We start from the raw sequence: 12,328 nt of genomic DNA on the forward strand, positions 1-12,328 counted from the left end.
GCCTCAACATTGATGTTATCTGTTTTGTTTCTTTACACTCTGGCTGGCAAGCAGTGACCAGTTCTTTTTATTACAGTTAATTTCATACAGCATCCAGCACCTGACGCTTGATGATGATGCTAAATGGAAGGTGCCTGTGGGTCAGGCAGGTGGGATCCTGGCCTTAACTTTGCCACTGTTTGACAGCCTTGGGCCACCATTAAAAACAGTTGCTGTTCAGTCGATTCTGACTCACGGCGACCCCATGAGTGTCAGAGGAGAACTGGGCTCCACAGTGTGTTCAACAGCTGATTTGGGGGAAGTAGATCACCAAGGCTTTCTCCCAACGCACCTGTCGGTGGACTTGAACCACCAACCTTTTGGTTAGCAGCCAAGCGTGTTAACCATTTACCTCACTCAGGGATTCCCATGGCCCCAGATAACCTAAAAAACCCCAGCCCAGTGCCGTCGAGTTGATTCCAACTCATAGCGACCCTATAGGACAGAGTAGAACTGCCCCATAGAGCTTCCAAGGAGCGCATGGCCCCGGATAGGTTCTCCAAATTCCCTGGGTCTCAGATTCTACATGTGGAAATGATGGGAATGACATCATCATAATTAAACACTGGTGCTAATGCTTATTGAGCACTCACTGTGTGCCAGGCATGATGCTGAGCGCATTCACGGGTTAACCACATTTTTACAACCCATGAGAAAGGTACCACAGAGCATGTAACCTTTAGGTGTGGCACTATTTCAGAGACCAGGAAACAGACACATAAAGATGAAGAAGCTTGTGCTAGGGCCCAAACTAGGGAGTGGCAGAGCCAGAACCAGTTCCTTGAAGTCTCACTCCAGGGACCTTGCTCTTAACCATGCCACTGCTCTGTGGTGCGATTTCCATCTATGTTCCCCCTAAACACTAAATTTACAGGGTCTGTGAAGTAAAAATTCAAATTTGAAAATCAAATGCACTTCAATATATAGAGAAACTGTTTTAATTCTCCTGAAACCCAGATTTCTGGGGTCCATGGAGATGGGGTCAATTATCCAGGCTATTTAGCCTAGTCCTTTTGGACCTCAAGCCTTGAAGAAACTAGTTTCCTAAAGTCACCTTGAAGTCAAACACTAGCACTGAGTAAGTACTGGGCTTTTTTGGAGAATTATCTATGTGTAGTCAGGAACTCCAGGGTCTGACTGGAAGCTGTGTTTAAGGGTAAATTGTTATTATGTAAACACTGTTCTGGCCCCAATTCTATGACAATGTCGATGGGGTGCAGTATAAGAGTCTCTGGAGGCCTTCTAATCTTGGGAACATTTTTGACTCTTTAGTTGAAACATTACTCCGACTTGCAAATTGTATGTTCAGTAAACTTTGATCAATTTCTCTTATTAGCATAACATGATTTTTATTTTAACAATATTGTTTAAGATCTTGACAGCTTCTGTTATGAGTTTGATAACAAAACACCACATTCTTTTTGCTCCATCTTATCACATTTAAATGTTTAAGGCACTGTCATCTTAAAAAAGCCTTCCCTCCAGCTTCCTGCCAGGCCTTACCTCCGCTGACCTCTCCAGTACAGACACGACTGAGCAGTTGTTCACTCCCACACTGCCCTAGTTTCCTCTTAATTCTCTCCATGAAGACAGGCTTAGTTCCATGTGTTAAATCAGGGCAGTGAGGACCAGAGAAACTGACAGATTCCTGAGAGTACATGAGAAAATTCACAAAGGTCACTGACCATTGTGGAATGTACTCAAAAACAGACAAAAAGAAATGATGTGGAGGCACAGTGACCATGAAGTCACACAGATTCCCCTTGTGACAAAGACATCTGTTAACCATAAATTAGCTCAGAGTTTATCTCATGCAAAGAATTTAACTTTAGGTAAATTTCCTTACTTCCTGAGAGAGAATTCTAAAAGTTCAGGAATTAAGGTGACTTTATTATGTAAAACCTCCAGATTATACCTGAAGATTTGTGCAAATGAATGAGGGGCTAGCCAGGCCACAGAGACCACCTAATAACTTGATATCAGCTGATCTCAGGAAGGGGGACTTGATTCAGTCATGCTAAAGTTAGCCAAAAGGAGCCCTGATGGCATAATGATTAAAGCACTCCGCTACTAACCAAAAGGGTAGTGGTTCACACCCACCAGCCGCTTCAAGGGAGAAATATGTGCCTGTCTGCTTCCTTAAAGATTATTGTTGCAAGGTAATTAGGAGCCCAAGAGACAGGAAGGGCCACATGAACCAGAGACTACATCATCCTGAGACCAGAAGAACTAGATGGTGCCCAGCTATAACCGATGACTGCCCTGACAGGCAACACTGACAGGGAACACGACAGAGAACCTCCCTGAGGGAGCAGGAGAGCAGTGGGATGCAGACCCCAAATTCTCATAAAAAGACCAAACTTAATGGTCTGACTGAGACTGGAAGGACCCCGGTGGTCATGGCCCCCAGACCTTCTGTTGGCCCAGGATAGGAACTATTCCCAAAGCCAACTCTTCAGACATGGATTGGACTGGACAATGGGTTGGAGAGGGATGCTGGTGAAGAGTGAGTTTCTTGGATCAGGTGGACATTTGAGACTATGTTGGCATCTCCTGCCTGGAGGGGAGATGAGAGGGTAGAGGGGGTTAGAAGCTGGCAAAATGGACACAAAAAGAGAGAGTGGAGGGAAGGAGCAGGCTGTCTCATTAGGGGGAGAGTAATTGGGAGTATGTAGCAAGCTGTATTAAATTTTTATGTGAGAGACTGACTTGATCTGTAAACTTCCACTTAAAAAAGCACAATAAAAATTAAAAAAAAAAAAAGATTGTTGTCATTAGGTGCCATCAAGTCAGTTCCAACTCATAGCGACCCTATGTTCAACATATCATAATACTGCCAGGTCCTGTGCCATCCTTGTTGCTGTGTTTGAGCTCATTGTTTGAGCCCACAGTGTAAGTCTATCTTGCCGAGGGTCTTCCTTGTTTTCACTGATCCTCTACTTTACCAAGTATGGTGTCCTTTTCCAGGGATTGGTCCCTCCTGATAACATGTCCAAAGTAATGATTATAGCCATACAGATTACAGCCTTGGAAACCCTGTGGGGCTGTTCTACTCTGTTCTATAGGTCACTATGAATCAGAAAGAGGCAAAAGGTTTGGTGTTTTTTTTTTTTTAAGGCTAGCTGAAAGGTAATCTTCTAATTTGTACAGCCCCTATTTTTGCCTTAAAAGCTCACTGTAACTAGCCTCCAATGAGCCCTCCTGCTTTTCTTAATGAAGTCTCCCTGTGTACATACAAGATTAACTGCTTGAATAAACCCTATATAGTTTAATTTCTTTTGTGCTTCTATTATTTTGACACAGGTCATCTTAGTGCACACTACCTACCCTCACTTCCCAGGTAATCCCATCTACTCCAGGCTTCAAATATCACCCCTGATACAGATGACGGTCAGCTCCGGATGGTCACTGGAGCATCCCTAGCCAGTCACTTATTAAACATTTCCACTTGGGAGCCTCAAGCAGCTGAGACTCAATAAAACCAAGCTTGTGATCTTTCCTTCTCCCATGTTCCCTGTGTTAACAAATGGCAGCACCAACTATCCAACTGTTCAAGCTCAAAACCGGGGTGTCACCCTGAATTTACATACCCAAAACAAAACTTGTCACCAAGTCACTTAAGGGTCTGCCCCAAGTCCATCCACTTGTGTGAACCCCACTGCTACCAAGCCTAGACCACCAGATTGCTCAAACTCTCTGAACCAGCCTGTCTACTTTGGGGGCTCCTCAAATCCATTCTCCGCACAGCAACCAGAGTTGTTCTGTACGTTTGTTTTTGCTTTAATCTAAGTGTCATCAGGATACTTTCAGGTGTGAAACTGTCTACTGCCTCCAACTGTCTTTAGGATCAATTCCACAAAATGGCTCTCAAGGCCCAGGTACCATTCTCCCCTCAGGTCATACTGGACTTCTCCTTTCCTTGAACTCTCCCTGCTAGACCTTGTTGTTATAGTGACTCAACCTAGGCTGTAACTGAGACAGGGACAGAAGGCTAGACAGCCTCAAGACTGGAGTAACAGGCTGGTTGATCTGGGACTCAACCCACACATGTAGCCCGTGACACACAAAGTCTTACACATCTCTCTCAAGTTGTTTTTCAGAACCCACCATAGAAGTGGCATCCTGCATCTCTCTCTTGTAAGTTGTTTTTCAGGACTCTACCATAGGGGGTGGTGTCACAAGATAACCTGGACTGTGACGCGTGAACTTCCACATATCTTCCCTACAAGCTGTTTTCCAAAGATGAACAGAATCAGCCCGATCCCCAGGGCATTTGCGGTGAGAATGGGTGTGACCTTACAGTCTTGTCAAGTGGCCACCGAGACTGCACAGTGGTGATGTGACATTGTCCAAACTGACTCCACCTTGGATTCTAGATGTGCACATGCCGAATTTCTTAACCTATTTCTCAGAAAGCTCCACCTTTTCCCCCCCAAAACAATGAATAAAACATGAGATCCTTCCTGCCTAAAACCCCTTATAAACTCCAGGAAAACTTCCATTCAGGGAGAGACTGAAGGCTAGCGTAGGCAGAAGCCCCTTTGCCTTTGCTTTTTTCTGTCACTAATAAGCCTTTGTTCATGTGGAACCTCAGAGCCTCTCCTGGTCATTCTTGGTCAATAGAAGGCAAGAACCTAAACAGGGCCTGGCCCCAAGCTGGGAAGCCTTGCTCTGCAACATAATCTTTACAAGAGCAGATCACCAGGTCTCTTCTTCCCCCGGCTGCTGGTGGGTTCCAACCACTGACCCTTCAGTTAATAGCCGAGTGCTTAACCCATTGCTTCACCAGGGCTCTTTTCCATAGCCTTAGAGCATACCATGGAGTCCTGGTGGTAAAGTGGTTAAGAGCTCAGCTGCTAACCAAAAGGAAAGAAAAAAAAAAACAAAAAACCAAACTCGTTGCGGTGGAGTTGACTGACTTGTAGTGACCCTAGAGAAGAGAGTAGAACTGCCCAATAGTTTCCAAGGAGCACCTGGTAGAGTCAAACTGCCAACCTTTAAAAAATAAGCCGTTCAAATCTACCAGCCCCTCCTTGGAAACCCTATGGGGCAGTTCTACTCTGTCCTCTAGGGTCTCTATGGGTCAGAATCAGCTAGATGGTAACGGGGTTTGTTTCATTGCAGGGCGTTCCCGGGAGCAGGAATACTTCCTCTCCCACCCCCTCCCTCCAATTAGTTTACGCAGCTTCTACGCATCCTTCAGGGGCACCTTAATCTCTCTAAATCTTCCAGCACACCTGCCTCCACCCAGAAGTGAGCTACAGCACCCAGTCCTGTCCTGGCACACAGTGTTGTTGTTATTAGGACTGCTATGAGTCGGAACGGACCTGTGTACAACAGAACAAAACTGTACCGTTCTTACAATCGCTGCTATGTTTGAGCCCAGTGTTGCAGCCACTGTGTCAATCTATCTCAATTGACGGTCTTCCTCTTTTTCCCTGACCTTCTACCTGACACAGCACAATGTCCTTCTCGAGGGACTGGTCCCTCCAGATAACACGGACTGGGCACACAGTAACTGCTCAATAAATTTGGGTTGATGGACTGACTTTTCAATCTTGTATCACACAATTCTAAAATTTTACTGCTTTCTTCCTGCCTTCTAGCCTAAGAATGAAAACTTTTGAAGTGTTAAAAATAATCAAAACTCACCCAAATTTGAACACAAGGTTTACTCCGAGAAGTTATTCTATAGGGAGACCATTTTGATTCCAGAAAAAGCAAATGGCTATAAGAACCTGGGTACAATGAGGCTTATAAAGGGGAGGGAAAACTATAGCGGATCAGCTACTGGCTAATCTTAATATGACTGATTGAACCCTGCCTTCCCCCCTCCAGAACCCCGGTGGCACAATGGTTAAGACCTATGGCTGCTAACCAAAAGGTGGGTAGTTCGAATCTACCAGCTGCTCCTTGGAAACCCTATGGGGAGTTCTACTGTGTCCTACAGGGTCGCTATGAGTCAGAATTGACTCGATGGCAACGAGTTTTTGTTTTTGTTTTCCCCTTCACTGAGATCAGATGATATCTGAGGTTACTTCTGGCCTGGCTGCTAATAATTTGGCCCTCCACCCACCTGCAACTCTGAGACTTTTTGAGATGTAAATTAGGACGTAATGGTTTGACAACTATTCTTTTCCAGCAGGATAAGACTAAAAATTTACACTGCTGTAGACCAGTTTCTCGCAGGCTTTTGCAGTTTGGGTCAGGTTTTATGGTTAATTTTGGTTTCGTGCATAAGAAAAACTGTAAAATCAAAGTAAAATGTCTGTTATTAATTCTCCTATTCAACAGAAGCCAATAGTTTTACTTCTAGTATGTAGTACTATGATAAGCCCCAGGTCACTGCTATATTCCCAATACCAGTTGGTGGTGATTCTTAAGAGAGAAGAGGGCAGAGACAGAAACACTGTCCAGTACAGCTCCACCTGCCTTAGCCCCACCTCCTTGAGAATCCCTGGGGTTCATTCAAAGTCGCTTTAGTAATTACTGCCTACCTATCCCGATTTTTTTTTTTTTTTATCCCGAAGGTATTTAGCAAGGTGTCAGCAAGTACCAAGTCTGATTTATTGCCCAACTATGCCATTCACCGCCACCTACTTCTGTGCAGATGTGGCATCTAGCAAATTACTGTAAACCATGTCCCTGTCCCTCCCCTCCAGTGACTAGAAGTAAATAGGAAGGACCACTTTTCCACCTCCGAAAAGGCAAATTCTCCTTTCAGTCACCCCCCACCTTCAGTACCACACAATGTTTCTTTGGCTATTGTTCCGTAATAGAAGTGATAATTCAACAGCATCGTAATTGGTCATTTCTCAGAGAACTGGTTTGGAGAACGTAAGAAGCGCTCTCTGCAATAATTGACTTTGAAAGGTTTTGCTTCCTCAAGAAATGATCAACAAAAGCTGTCAAAAGGGACTGCTAGGTTCTGGAATGCCTTAAACTGATAGATGGTTTAATAAGAACATGTTTTATGCAAGGAAGATCAAAAAGGGTGATTTTGATGTCTACCAAACTACACAGAACACTTAAATTCATATTATCCTCAATCCTCTGATTTGTTACTCCTCAATTTTAAAGGAGAAAAAGTGTCCAAGGACTAAACCCATCTCGCAGCTTCAGAGCTTCTAGCCCAGCAAAGCGACAATAAACCCGTTTCCCCCGCTAAGTGGACGCAGAAAAACCTCTCCCAGCCCGGACAGCTTAGTTCTTAAATTTGCAAAACAATACCCACTCACTCCCATCGTTTGTGTATGTAAAGATAGTAAAACGCACTTGAGACAGAACAGCTTTCGGCTCGGATCAAGGGAGACCACCGGCCAAGGGTGCCTTCCTCCCAGCCGCGGGGGAGGCGCCGCCACCTCGCAGGTGGCCGCTCCTGGCCCGCTCTGCGGCACAAAACTTGAGACCTTAAAAAGGCAGATGCTTGTCCGTGCGGAGTGCGCGGCCCGGGAGGCCCGTCCGCAGCTTTCGATCCCCAAAATACTATAAAAAGAAATCCTCCCACTGGCCTAGAGAAGCCACGGGAGCACCCCTGCACGCGCACCCGGTCCCTCCCGAAGACCACTGCCTCTCCCGCTAGGTCCGGGGCTACGGAGAGAGGCTGGCGGGCTGGTTCGGGAAGGGGAGTGGCAACCTCGGTTCAGCTGGTCGCTAAGAGACCCTTGTTCCTTGGCGCCCCTCACCTGCACGGGCGGGTCTGGGTGGCCCTCGAACTCGAAGATAGTGGGACCCACCGCCCGGGGAAGGGGCGCATTCTGGAGCCGCGTTCTCACCACCTGGTCGAGTCCCGGGGAAACCCGGTTGTATTGTAGACAAACGCCGGGAGATACCCGGCCTCTCCGCTGAGCGCCCAGGAAGCCCGGCGCTGCGGCTCGCGCTCGGCGCCTCCTCAAGACTCCCTGGACACAAACACTCGCGGGCCGCCCTGCGGCCCTCCGTCCTCTTTCCCAGAGGTGGCCTGAGGGAACTTTCCAAGGTCCGGCTGCGGGCGGCGGCTCCCGCGGGGCCCTGAAGCTGCAGAGTCCGCTGGGCGCACCGCCGAGGTTGCCCACCCGACCCCGTGTCTGCCAGCTCCGTGCCCTTGCCGGTCCCGCCGGGTCTCTCGCAGGCCAGCAAGCGCAGGACCAGGCTGGAGATCAACGCGGGATCCCAATGTGGCCCCTTAGGCCGAAGCCCCCGCCGCATCCCCGAGAGGGACGAGGACCAAAGTTTTCCCCCGAAGGAAAGTGAAAGTCGCGAGGAAAGGGTCGAGGCGTCTCGACAACCCTGCGGCTGGGGGGTAACCCCTCACTCAGACCCCGGTGTTTCTCGCTGGCCTGTGTGGCCAAGTCGACTTACGAAAGGGAGTGGGGGAGCCCCGAAGGCGGAGTCCTTGGCGGCTGTAAAGGTGGCCCCGGCGGGGCCGCGGGCTGCGCTCTCAGCTCCGGCCCCTCTGCGTCGGCGGCGCCTGCTCGCTCCCGCTGCCCACCTCCTCCTCTTCCGCGGCGCGCCTAGCTCTACCTCGGCTGGGGGTGGCAGAGCGCCGAGAGGCCCCCGTGACGTGATGGAACAAGGAGAGGCGCGCCGCGTGCCTCCCCGAAGCTGCAGAGGGATCTCCCCTCCCCATCACTCCCGGGTCCCAGCTCCGCGCTTCAGACAAAGTTCCGAACAGCGGGCGCTCGCCCCCCTCTGGCCAAGCGTCATCTAGGTTCTGATTGCTCCGCATAAAACAGGCAAGAAATCCGAATTCAGGAGAGTTAAGTGACTTGCCCAAAGTCGCGCAATGGAAAGTGACAAAGCAAACTCATATCTGCAACTCCTTGCTTTCTCCCGCACCCCGGGTTCTGGGAGGCCCCGACCCCAAAGGAATCGCCTTGCCGAGATGGAAGCCATGCTCGCTCTCATTGGTAGGACGGGGACAGTGTCCCACGCCGCCTGAAGAAATGACATTACCATTCAGGAGCAGCGTGAGAAGGTGGAGCTTTTTGCCCAATAATTAGGGAACAAATTAGTTTTCTAGTCAGTGCCTACACGACCAATAGACACTCTTAAGGCTTCCGTGCGGGCGCGATATCCGGTGTCAATCCCGCTCACCGAATAATTGAAGAAAGCACACACCCACTTAACCAGTTGGGCAATATAACATCTACCATCGGTCTCTGCCGCCCGTAATAGCAGGATCTTGTGAATATGCTATCTTTTTTGTGCTTGCAATAACACACTTAAGACGTCTCTAGCGGCGCTCCGTGTCCTTCCAGGGCCAGACGCTTCCAGGGCCTGTCTTACAGAGCAAGGGGTGGCAGAGACATCAGGCAAGTCGATCCCACTGGTTTTTCCCTTCCTTCTTTTGGTCAATCCATGTGGACTGAGGGCCTGCTGTGTGCCTGGCCGGCCGGTGGGGAGCCAGGTAAAACCTGGCTAACACCCGGGACCCTAGCTGTTGGGGGATGAGCAGGGTGCACGGTAATGAATTGTTCTTTCCTTCACTCTGTGCAAAGAATCCCAAAGAGGGAGCCCCTCATGGGACCCCATATCCTTAAACCCAGTAGCTAGGAGTCTGCCCACAATAGTGCAGAGACTCTGAGGCTATTCTGCCTTTTAAATCCACTTTGCTCAGGCAGCAAGTTTCTAACACCCATTTTACACACTTAATTTCAAGCAAATGACCAGTTGTGCACTCATCTCCTTCCATGAGACCTTCTCCTGCTGAGTCATTAGAGGTCACACAAGTCACATTCTAGCCTCCTTATCCTCGCCCTCGTCAGCAGGTGATGTTGATAAAACAACTGGGGCACTGTGGTAAACAATTCATGCAGGTTAACTCTTTCAATCCTAACAACTCCAAGAGGGAGATGCTATTTTTATTCTGATTTTACAAATGAGAGAGGCAAGTGAGATGATATAACTTGCAAATAAGAGGCAGGGCCAGGGATCAGTCTGTCTCTACCTCTAAGCTCTCGACCTTTGAGGAAACTCAGGCCTCCACAACTGGAATTCATATGGCCCATCAGGGGTGTCATCAGCCCTGGCTCACACCAGGGGAGCTTCCAGTCATCTCAAGCAAGGAGTGCTATGAAATCCATACACACACAATTCCTCCCAAATGGATCAGTATTTTTATTTTCAATATATCATATCATAAAATCATTGTAAAAATGATGTGGGGGCGGTATCTGATCTCCTCTAACTTCACAAGGAGGAAGGAGAATCAGGATCAGCAGCTCAAGACTGATGACTATGAGGCGGAGGTCAGACATGCCTCCTGTCTGCCGTCTTTACCAATTCTGACACCAACTGTCCCTTCCATGGCACTCGCTACTTCGCTGCTGGGCTCAATAATTCATTGCAATGGCCTCACAATACTTAAAATTATGGGAATTATTAGAGAAGTACCCAGTGCCATCGAGTCTATAGGACAGAGTAGAACTGCCCCACAGAGTTTCCAAGGAGCACCTGGCGGATTTGAACTGCCGACCCTTTGGTTAGCATCAGTAGCACTTAACCACGACGCCACCAGCGTTACAATTCAGGTTTAGGAACGCTCAGGATACAATTCTTCCATGGGGACAGCCTTCTCCCAGCAGTGCTCACAGACAGGCCTCTTTGGCCCTTGGCCTCTGCCCTGGTTGGTCAAGTGTTACAGAGCTCTTTTAACTCTGCTGATAAATGCCCAGAGGCACCCTACTCCGCCAGCAAGCCTCCTGCCCAAAGGCATTCAGCTCCGAGGGCTGGGAGTCCACCACATTGTCTTCTGCTTTCATTTCTATGCCACCACTTCTCCAGCTCTCTTTCTGTCTCCTGGTTCCAAGAGTTTCTCAGAGCAGGGTCCAAAGGGTGTGCTTTCCACTGCTGGCTATTCTTCCTTGGTGGTGGTAGGATCCTCTCTCTGCTCAGGAATTGGCTCTATCTTAAGGCAAAATTGACCAATCCCCTTGGTGGGCTACAATTGCCTTATTTGCACAGTCACTCAGGTGGCAGCTCCAAGACCATGGAGAGAAAGGTCACACAAAAGCAATCCATCGCTCCACAGTAGTTATCCATTCACTCACTTGCTCCCCTCTCTCCAACTCCCAGATCCTCTTGTCATAAAGCAAACTTTCTGTGATGGGATCTTAAAATATCTTTAACATAAAAGTTTATAAACTTTGTTTTGGATTCTTCTATACTCAGACCATACCCATATCTTTCCCTGTTCTTTTCATTCACTGCTTCCAATTCCTTCCTTCTCTCCCTTATAACCTCACTTCAATCAGATCCCACATCTTCAGGAGGAAGGTTGCCCACAGCTGGGTGAGGCTCCCTGGAAGGGCACCTGCCTCATGCTCTAGCATGCTCATTGTGTTCAGCAGCCCTGTATTAGTCTCCTAGGGCTGCCGTAACAAATTATCACAAACTGGGTGTCTTAGTCATCTAGTGCTGCTATATCAGAAATACTACAAGTGGGTGGCTTTAACAAAGAGAAGTTTATTTTCTCATAGTAAGGTAGGCTAAAAGTCCAAATTCAGGGTGTCAGTTCCAGGGGAAGTTTTTCTCTCTCTGTCGGCCTTCTCATCAATCTTCCCTCAGATTAGGAGTTTCTCTGCACAGGGACCCCGGGCACTGCTTTCTTGGTGGTATGAGGTCCCCTGTCTCTCTGCTTACCTCTATCTTTTATATCTCAAGAGATTGCCTCAAGACACAGTCCAATCCTGCACGTTGAGTCCTGCCTCACTAACACAACCCATCCTCCCTCATTAACATCATAAAGGCAGGATTTACAACATATAGGAAAATCACACAATACCAGGAATCATGGCCCAGCCCAACTGATACACACATTTTTTGGGTGACGTAATTCGATCCATGACATTCCACCCTTCAGCCCCCCAAGTCACATCCTTGCAATATGCAAAACATTTTCACCCCATCGTATCATAGAAAAAATCTTAACTTCAAGTCCAGAATCCAAAATTCCTCTTCATCTGTGAAATCTAGAATACGAGTTATCTCCTTCCAAGTGTACAATGGCAGAACAGGCACAAGCTAGACATTTCCATTACAAATGGGAGAAACTGGAGGAAAAGAAGATATAACAGGCACCAAGCAAGTCAGCAGAATACATTACATTAGCCCTCAAAGCTTTGAAAATAATCCTATGTTCTCTGAGACAATTTATACAATGGCCCTGCCCTCCAGACTCTAGGTATTGGCCATACTCTCTGGATTCTGAGCAGAGGCCGCTCAGCCCTGGGCTTCAACTCCATCTTCGAGGCCGACTCGGACAGCAACTCTGCTCTCTTGGCTGTAGGTGCACCATTCTCCTAGTCCA

The sequence above is a fragment of the Loxodonta africana genome, chromosome 2, assembly GCF_030014295.1.
Source record: "Loxodonta africana isolate mLoxAfr1 chromosome 2, mLoxAfr1.hap2, whole genome shotgun sequence".
NCBI classification, from domain to species: Eukaryota; Metazoa; Chordata; class Mammalia; order Proboscidea; family Elephantidae; genus Loxodonta; species Loxodonta africana.